Here is a 7,231-nt window from a genome sequence, read left to right as displayed (position 1 = left end):
AGACGAAAACAAACACACTGATCCTAATCGTCATCATCAAATACCATTATAATAATATTATATTTATTTGGACAAAAAAACTTGAATATTTAATATCCAGTCTCAGATTAAAAAGAAGAGTATCTGCTACAGGACGCATGTTTGAAGAGTTGCAATATAAAAAAAAAAGTGTATTTACCTTCAAGATTGTTCACGTCAATGACTTGGTTAGTGCCTGAACTTTGCAACCCGTAGGTGCTGTGTGCGAGCCCGGATGAAAGCGTTAAATATTCAATATCAAATATATTAAGACGTATGTGCCTATATTAATGCTTGTATAAAAGCGTTTCTATATTTTATAGATATGCAATTTACACGTCTCTAGCAACGTCTTATATAATGTAGGTACGCTTTAAAAAGCGTCTCCATAATTTTGAGACGGTGCAAACATTGACATTCCTACTATGCTTTATAAAAGCGCCTCAGTTATCTGTGGGAGACGAAATAAAACGTCACGTCTCTATCCTACAAATAAAATGTCTCCGTTGGGTTGTTTTGTTGTAGCGAGGCTATGGACACTTGGTGGCTAGGTGCTATATTAACTAGATAAAACCTCGCGCATTTGCTGCGGGAATTCGGTATGATAACTTTAAAAAAATAACATGTAGATAGATAGATAACATCAGATTAAGTAAATTAATGTGGTTTATGATAATTTAAATTTAATTAGTATATAGATTGGTGATTCAAACGTAAAAAGTAAGTTGGTATGACTTTATGGAAGAAGAAAAGTAGGGAGATAATTTGGACCGTATAATCATCTAAAGGCTAAAAACAATTGATGTGATATGACTTAATTAGAGGAAAAAAGGAAAAAGATAATTTGGACCATAGATTAATCATTTAATCACTAAGTGAGGATGAACTATATAAGTATATAGGATATCATAAAACATAAAAAGATATACATTGAAACATTATGTGAATGATGTTGGATGATAATTTAACATGTTTGTAGTTGAAAAGCTGTTAAATTATAAAAACTATAAAGATATAGCATGTTTGCATGATGTTTAAATGTGATGATTGTTAATGGATGATGATGTAGCATCTTGTTAATTAGTGAATGATAATGTGGTATCTTGTTAGTAGATGATGATATGGCATCTTTGCATGTTAAGCTTAAGGAGTTAGTGGGAGATAACTTTATAGTAAGATAGGATTGGGAGGAGCGCTCATGATCAGAGCTATGGAGATATATACTTCGGCTGCACTTTATTAACGAATATTTCGTGTTCCTATATCATCATCTGGTGTATCTTGGGTGATCATTGACTGAAATGATAGGGAAGACACAAGTCGTCGTTCCGCTATATCGGCAAACTTGTACAACGTACGGACTCAGGAAAACGGACCATGTGAAACCCTAGTTTTACATTCCACTTGTTCAACGCATGAGGATGAAGAGGGAGGTACCACCGTAGGGATTCCCTTGCCTGGCAGTAGAGGATTGAAGGATGTTGAATCTACCTTAATGAATGGCTCTAATTACAGGTACCACCGTACCAGGAGGTAGCAAAGGTTCTCATGACTCATGGACGGTTAAAAAGCTAGCTCTTGCCCGTTATATGGTCGTGTGGGAACAATGGATTTCTAATGTTAGCCTTGAGAACCCAACGATTTAATTATTACAAAGCAAAAAATATATCGGCAAACTTGTACAGTGTACGGACTCAGGAAAACGGACCATGTGAAACCCTAGTTTTACATTCCACTTGTTCAACGCATGAGGACGAAGAGGGAGGTACCACCGTAGGGATTCCCTTGCCTAGCAGTAGAGGATTGACGGATGTTGAATCTACCTTAATGAAAGGCTCTAATTACAGGTACCACCGTACCAGGAGGTAGCAAAGGTTCTCATGACTCATGGACGGTTAAAAAGCTATCTCTTGCCTGTTATATGGTCGTGTGGGAACAATGGATTTGTAATGTTAGCCTTGAAAACCTAACGATTTAATTATTACAAAGCAAAAATAGTTTGTGAAACCTGGTGGTACGAATATATTGTATGTGTAGCTTGTCTAGCTCCATATATTAACAAGTGAAAAGTGAAATCATTGTTAGATTAATGGGCTAGGCCCAATTAAATCCTAATAAATTCCATTGGCCCACATTAAGTTCTATGGGTAATAATACCACCTTAGAAATCTAAGTGAAGAGGTCTCAACTTAAATACGGAGCTAGTGGAGAGTCTTTGTTGACCGGTTGAGATGGTGCGCGGACAACCAGGCGGGGCGAGGCGAGGCAGACAGCTACTGCGCTCTCTCGTTTTGTAACGGACGGTAATAAACAACGGAGAATTGATTTCGTATCAATGAACGCGTCGGTTACGGAATTAAACGTCGTGAATTGATTCCGTCGGTTACGGAATTAAATGCCGTGAATTGATTCCGTATTAACGAGCGCGTCGGTTACAAAATTAAACACCGCGGTTGATGACTCCGAACATTACCCTCGCGCTCGCATATAGATACTCCGCAGCAACCAGAAGGACAGAGAAGTTCTTCACGACTCTTGCACTTCGAGTTCCTCCTCCTTTTTTCCTGAGCTGCCTACGCGCACAGGTGTACAGGATGAGCAGGTGCCTCCGGAACTCCATCCGCTTGAGAACTTGCACGGGTAGGCGGGCGATCAAGTTTTTGGGTATCGCTTCAAACGCGACTGCTCTTGTTCTTCGCGGCTACTGCTGCTGCATCGGTGCCTTCACCAAGATGTCAACGGAGATTGGAGACAAGAAGATGAACGACATCAACGGAGGCAATACTGCCTCAAAATCCAGCGGTGGGACGTTCTCGGGGTATACTTTCATTCTCCCGATTCTATTAGATGTTTCTTTGTTAATACTCTTCGCAATGGCAGCATTGCGTTACTTTGTAAATGTTGATGCTTATTTCATATTAAACATACTCAAGTTGTATATATCTAGCACTGTCACTACATCTACTCATATTGCAAATGTCATGTTTATTGTCTTAATATTTTGGATTAAAATATACCGAATTATGACCAAATTTCCAATAATCCAAAAACTTGACCGGTCTTTTTCGATAGTTGACTTTGCTGCATCACTCAAACCAGATGCTTTCGATGGTTCAAATTATAAAAGATGGAAAGCACATACACTTTTGTGGTTGACGGCGATGCATTGCTTCTTTGTCTCACTGGGCAAACCGAGTGAAGCGCCTCTCTCTCCTGAGGAGGAGGCTAAGTTCGAGGCTTCGGATTGCCTGTTCCGTGGAGCATTGTTTAGTGTACTCGCTGACAAAATAGTGGACGTGTACATGCACATGCCTTCAGGGAAGGACATGTGGGATTCTCTTGAGGCCAAGTTCGGGGTTTCCGACGCCAACAGCGAGCGGTATGTCATGGAGCAGTTCTATGACTACAACATGGTCGATGACCGTTCTGTAGTGGAACAGGCTCATGAAATTCAGATGCTGGCAAAGGAACTTGGGAACAACAACTACGAGTTGCCGGACAAGTTTTACTGATCTTATTGGCTCTTTGGGTGTTGAGGAGAAGGCGAAGGCAAAGGACAACTGAGGCAAAAGGATCGAGGGAGGTTTTAGCACCAATTTGGTGCAGAAGAAGAACCCTCACGCATCCCACAACAACAACAAGAAAGTCAAACCTGACGTCAAATCCAAGGCTACAACCAATTTTAAGAAGAAAGGCAAGGGAAAGGCAAAAGAAGATTGCTTTGTGTGTGGCAAGCCTGGGCATTGGGCCAAGGATTGTCCTGAGCGCAAGGACAAGAAGTTTGCAAACATGGTTATTAGTGAGGGCGGAGGAACATTGGGGTAAGGTAAATTTTTACCTACAGTTCTCTCTGTCTGTCACTCACCTGATTGGTGGGTTGATACTGGTGCTAATATTCATGTGTATGCGGACATTTCCCTGTTTTCTTCTTATTAAGTCGGGAGAGGTTCCTCCTTGTTGATGGGAAATGGATCGCTTGCGGCTGTTCATGGTGTTGGTACAGTCGATCTGAAGTTTATTTCGGGAAAGATCGTGCAGCTGAAGAACGTGTAGCATGTCCCTTCAATAAAGAAGAATCTAGTTAGCGGCTCTCTACTGTGTACAGATGGTTTTAGACTTGTGTTTGAATCCAATAAATGTGTCATATCTAAATATGGAACGTTTATTGGAAAAGGTTATGACAGCGGAGGTTTGTTTCGCTTTTCCTTGGATGATATGTGTAATAAAGTTGTGAACCATGTAAGCGATGATGATGATGAGTCCAATGTGTGGCATTCGCAACTTTGTCATGTGAATTTTGGTTGTATGACATGCTTAGCCAACATGAGTTTAATTCCAAAATTCACTTTAGTCAAAGGCTCTAAGTGACATACTTGAGTTCAATCGAAACAACCTCGCAAGCCTCACAAGGCATCTGAGGCGAGAAATTTGGCACCACTAGAACTTGTTCATTCCGATCTGTGAGAAATGAATGGCGTGTTGACTAAAGGGGGAAAGAAATATTTCATGACACTGATAGAAGATTGCACTAGATTCTGCTATGTGTACCTATTGAAAATAAAGGATGAAGCTTTACATTACTTTAAGATCTATAAGGCTGAGGTAGAAAACCAACTGGAAAGGAAAATCAAACGGTTAAGGTCTGATAGGGGTGGAGAGTATTTTTCCAATGAGTTTACTTCTTTCTGCGAAGAGTATGGAATTATTTATGAGAGGACGCCTCCCTATTCACCCCAGTCAAATGGGGTAGCCGAAAGAAAGAACCGTACTCTAACTGAGATGGTGAATGCCATGTTAGACACTGCAGGACTTTCCAAGGAATGGTGGGGTGAGGCAATATTGACTGCGTGCCATGTCCTGAATATAATTCCTACTAAGCATAAGGAAGTAACACCATTTGAGGAATGGGAAAGGAAAAAATTAAATCTCTCTGACCTGCGCACATGGGGCTGTTTGTCCAAGGTAAATGTACCTATAGCCAAAAAGCGTAAACTTGGACCAAAGACCATAGATTGTGTGTTCCTTGGTTATGCTATCCACAGTGTGGGATATAGGTTCTTAATAGTAAATTCTGGAGTACCCGACATGCGTGTTGGTACAATTACTGAGTCTAGAGATGCCACATTTTTTGAGAATGAATTTCCTATGAAAAATGCACCTAGCACTTCTAGTCAAGAACCTATTTTATCCCCTGAGCACTTTATGCCGATAGAACACATTGATCAAACGCTTGAGGAAAATCCTGAGGACGATAGCATTGTAGCAACTCGAAAGAGTAAGAGACAAAGGACTGCAAAGTCTTTTGGAGATGACTACATTGTATATCTTGTGAATGATACTCCAAGAACTACTGAAGAGGCATATCCATCTCCTAACGCTAGCTATTGGAAGGAAGCGGTACACAGTGAGATGGACTCAATTATGTCTAATGGTACTTGGGAAGTCGTCGAGCATCCATATGGGTGCAAGCCTGTAGGATGCAAATGGGTTTTCCAAAAAAAGCTTAGGCCTGATGGTACAATTGAAAAGTACAAGGCAAGGCTTGTGGCCAAGGGTTATACCCAAAAAGAAGGTGAGGATTTTTTCGACACTTATTCACCGGTTGCTCGCTTGACCACGATTCGAGTACTACTCGCGCTGGCAGCCTCTGATGGTCTACTCGTCCATCAGATGGATGTTAAGACAGCTTTCCTCAATGGAGAGTTGGAGGAGGAGATCTATATGGATCAACCAGATGGGTATGTACTAGAAGGTCAGGAGGGAATGGTGTGAAAGCTGTTGAAGTCCTTGTATGTTCTCAAACAAGCGCCTAAGCAATGACATGAGAAGTTTGACAATACACTTACATCTGCTGGCTTTGTTGTGAACAAAGCTGACAAATGTGTGTACTATCGCTATGGTGGGGGAGTGTAACATACCTGAATTCTAGGATTAAGGAATTTCCATCAAAACTAGTTGAAAGGGAAGTTCTTCAATTTTGTAAACCAAAAATTTCCATTTTAAACCTAGGTGGAGTTGATCCAACTCTTGCATGAATAAAATTTGAGAACAAATTAAAAACTTTTTCATCTTTAACCTAGGACTTGGATGCAACCCAAGTGAAAGCATGCATACTCGCATAAATCATATTTTGACTTGAGTCCTTCATATGCATTTGGATTTTCGATTTGCATTTCATAATAGGTCTCATGAATATGATTGCAATCTAGACAAACAACTAAACCATTAGGGCCTAGTGCTAACTAATGGAAAATAATACATAGAAACCATACACCTTAAAAAAATATCAACATGGCTAATGTCAAGCCTCACAAAACTAATTTGGACATCCATCTGAAGACATGTCATGAACATGAAAGTGAACAAGTAAATTATATCATATAGGGTATATTCTATCTTAATCATCTCTATAAGCATTCTCTTAATTTAATACTAAAGTAAACTTATGCATAAATAGGGAAGGAGCTTATGACATGTGTAAGGTAAACTGTAATTCTAACATATCAACATCACCTCAGGTTAATGAGAGTCCAAATATAACTTTTATAAACATTTACATGCATTTAGGAAAGGGAAACACATATAAGACATAAGTCCTGCGAATTATCTAAAATAATTCATGCAAGATAAATCATGGGAAAATTCATGTAGGCTCTACTCAACACATACAACTCACTGTAATTTTGGTATAATTTAATAACTAAATTTGGTACCTCAAATAAATCAGTCAAACTAATAAAAACTAGATTAACTGTAGTTCTTAATCGGCTAAAACCATACTTTGTCTAAAAGTGCATTTAACTTACATAAAAGTGTATAAGTAAAATAACTTATTCAAATACTAGGTCATTTATCATGAATAAAAATAATTTTTCCAGAATTTATCTTCTCTGTTTAGGTCTCCTAAAAATTCAAACTAGTTTCCAAAGAACCCATATTCCTCTAATTTCTGTGAGTAATCTATCCATAATTTTTTAGTGCAACCAAAGAAAATGGAATCTAGGTATCTTCGTCTACCTTCAGAAAAATCCACACTAAATTATTCTACGCACAAATTAAATAATTGAATTACTAAAGTGGGAGAGAGAAATAATCCTTAAAATCATTCAAACCTTTTGCTCACCCACGTTTCTGCCCAACCCTCTCACCCTAGCTTAGTTTGCCACGACCTGGACCCACTTGGCAGCCACTCTGGCTCGTCCTCACCCTGTGC

The sequence above is a fragment of the Oryza sativa genome, chromosome 7 (assembly GCF_034140825.1).
Source record: "Oryza sativa Japonica Group chromosome 7, ASM3414082v1".
Taxonomy (NCBI): Eukaryota; Viridiplantae; Streptophyta; class Magnoliopsida; order Poales; family Poaceae; genus Oryza; species Oryza sativa.
Note: the sequence above shows the minus strand (reverse complement) of the source record.